The following is a 3,312-nucleotide window of genomic DNA, read 5'->3' as shown; positions in this document are numbered from 1 at the left end:
CAGGCGGACTCTCAACCACTGCGCCACCAGGGGAGCCCAGGCATGACATTTTATACAGAACAAATAATAATGTATACTAGGCGGAGAAAGAAAATTTGTTAATTTTGTTCCTCGTGCTTCTGTTTGGGAAAGTGAACTGGTAAAGATCTATTATGTGGCCAGGTGTCATGTACTAGATTGTAAGTTCCTAAAAATCAGAGGTGAGGTCTTTCTCAGCTCTGTCTCTCAGTTTTTGTTTTGTTTTGTTTTGTTTTTTGGCCATGCCATGTGGCATGTGGGATCTTGGTTCCCCGAGCAGGGATCAAACCCACGCCCCCTGCATTGGAAGCGTGGAGTCTTAACCACTGGACTGCCAGGGAAGTCCCTCTCAGTTTTCTTTACAGTGCACTGCACAGAGCCAGTTCTCAATAAGTGTTTGTGACATTGGTCATTTTTACTTCCAGGGCTCTCATAACCCTACATATATTTGAAAAGCTGATGGCCAGCAGTTTTCAAAATTGCACTTTTAGGTTTGATATTTCTAATGCCTTTGAACTTTCCCATTTTACCACTTAATTCAGAAACATAATTAAGAGCAGTTAAAAAACAAGGTATGCAACAACAGTGTAGCATAAGTTACTAATTGCATGACACACACTCTGTGTATTTATAAAATATATTTATATGTGTGAAGAACTATGTATTTATTTGTATATGCATAGTTTATCTGCAGAAGGATAGATAAGAAACTAGTAATTCTAAGCATTCAGGGAGAAGAACTACATGTCTAGGAACACAGATGAGAAGACATTTTGCTCTATAGCCTCCTGTGCCTTTTCAGTTTTAAACCATGTGAATGTACTACCTAATAAAAAAAAAGTTAAATAAATTTTTTTTTTTTTGCTGTACGCGGGCCTCTCACTGTTGTGGCCTCTCCCGTTATGGAGCACAGGCTCTGGACGCGCAGGCCCAGCGGCCGTGGCTCATGGGCCCAGCCGCTCCGCGGCATGTGGGATCCTCTCGGACCAGGGCACGAACCCGCGTCCCCTGCATCGGCAGGCGGACTCTCTACCACTGCACCACCAGGGAAGCCCAAGAATTCTCCTCTTAACAAAGGATTTTTACCATTATTATTGTTTTTTCTAAGATTTAACTTTATTCCTTAAAAAAGTTTTGGCCTTAGTAACATTGTTTTATTTTTCATAGTTTGTGTATATGGCTACCTTACTTTCAGTTTTGGTATAATAACTGTTGAGTTACTTGGTAAATACTAAACATTTTAGAATTGCCCAATGGAAAGTTTACTATTCTCTTAAAATAAATACAAATTTATTAACCATGAATGATTTGCTTTGCCTCACCCAGCAAATTAAATATCACCAACAATTTATTCAGCTCACATTTAATGATGAGTGGAAAAAGATTTATGTACAAGAACACTTAGGACAACTGTTTTTGGAAAAATATTTTTGTCTCTTTGGTTAGGTAGTGCTTAGATCTCACAAATACAACTCACTTGACAGAATGCTCGCTTCACTATCTTAAAAATGCTTTCCATTGGGTGAAATTAGCTCTTACTGGAGATTATAAATTCTGAATGGGCCTAATGATGGGCAATTTGTGTGATTATAGAAGTTCTAGCCTACGAGAGATGAGATATCAACAGCAGAAGGCTACTGACGAGATTTCCACTGAGTTTCAGAGTCTGCCCTGATTGAAAAGGCAGCTTCCCTTTTATTGGCGTCCTTACTCAAGCTTCTCTGGATTCCTGATTGCAAATTCTAAATATTGATACACTTCCAGAGACATAAGCATTGAGATCAGTCCGTGAAGTGAAATTTTACATTGATATAAGGAAGTTTTTTTTTTTTTTTTTTTTATGCGGTATGCGGGCCTCTCACCGCTGCGGCCCCTCCCGCCGCGGGGCACAGGCTCCGGACGCGCAGGCCCAGCGGCCATGGCTCACGGGCCCAGCCGCTCCACGGCATGTGGGATCCTCCCAGTCCGGGGCACGAACCCGCGTCCCCTGCATCGGCAGGCGGACTCTCAACCACTGCGCCACCAGGGAAGCCCCAATATAAGGAAGTTTTAAAAGCTCCTTGAAACATAGCTCTTATCCCTTGCTCCTGGTTTTTACTTTTTGAAAGGAGGGTATAGAATTGTGGGGGGATGGGTGGGCAAAGGAGTTGAGCAATAGTATATGTGTGTATGATGGGGCCACAGTGCTCAGAGGGAGGCAGCCATGAAGAGGGGTGGAGTAAGGAGGAACTGAGGTTTATGCGAAGGCCTTCCAGAAGAGATGACACTTAGCCTGAGTTTTAAAGGATGAGGAAGAATCCAGGCAAGAGGGAAAGCAAGTTTTAGGTAGAGGAGCTTGCATCTACAAAGGCACAGAGATATGGAGACCCACTGGTTGAACTGCAGGCACTTTGGCATGGCTTTGGTTCAGAGTAAGGATAGTTGTAAGGGGACAAATGGTTGGAAGGATGAACTAGGTCCAGATCAGCAATTTGCAATTTATCCATAGGTGGTATATCCTGTAATCAGATTTATAAACTTTGGAAAGATCACCCTGAAAGTTTTTGGGAGGCAGGGCAAGACTAGAGACAGGCAAACCACTTTGACAGCTGTTAGAATAGCTCTGACCTAAGATCAGGGATTGGACTAGGGGATGTTCTGGTGGGTGGGGATGGAGAGGAGATTGATTTGAAAGATATTCATTCCGGAGGTTGAACTGACAGGACTGAGGAGGTACAGGGTGAGGAGCAGAGAAGACAAGGATGTCAAGGCATTTGGATGAATGGAAGTTCATAACAGAGTTAGAGAATAAGGAAGGAGGAACAGGTTTGGAAAACAAAGTGAGTTCAGTTTGGGACAGTGACTTTGACGTGCCTATGGGACCGGAGATAGCTGGTAGGTATTTGGAGTTGTCAAGTGTGTAGGTACTGGCTATGGATGCTAATGAGACCTTGAAGGTAGGGGTTTTTGTTTCATCTTACTCATCTTTTCCTTAGCACTAATCACAGTGCTTTGTATATAGTGTGTAGCGTGAGGGTGAATAGCTCACATTGCTTATAGGATGTGATCTTGAATGTTGGGGAAGTAATTTCCTCTCTTAAGACTTGTGTTTTTCTCTTTCTGTAAATGGGGGAGTTGAACTAGATCAGTGGTTCTCAACCAAACTTTCGCTCTAATCTTGTATGTTGGGATCAATTGTGAGGAATGGCAAGTAATTTTTAGTTAATAATAAAGAGCTGATGTTTGCTTGCCTTTTAAATGAGAGTTGATTTATATTAAACTCTTTTTTTTTTTTTTTTTTTTTTTTTTTTTTTT

General features: G+C 41.9%; 1 protein-coding gene across 2 annotated transcripts in view; it reads left to right on the top strand.

The window, feature by feature from the left end:
- GNE (glucosamine (UDP-N-acetyl)-2-epimerase/N-acetylmannosamine kinase) overlaps positions 1 to 3,312 on the top strand; it is a 41,049-nt gene that overhangs the window by 2,741 nt on the left and 34,996 nt on the right. The window lies entirely within an intron of this gene.

Source organism: Neophocaena asiaeorientalis, unplaced genomic scaffold (assembly GCF_003031525.2).
Source record: "Neophocaena asiaeorientalis asiaeorientalis breed wild unplaced genomic scaffold, Neophocaena_asiaeorientalis_V1.1 scaffold449, whole genome shotgun sequence".
Lineage (NCBI taxonomy): Eukaryota > Metazoa > Chordata > Mammalia > Artiodactyla > Phocoenidae > Neophocaena > Neophocaena asiaeorientalis.
This window is presented reverse-complemented; position numbering and strand designations above follow the sequence as displayed.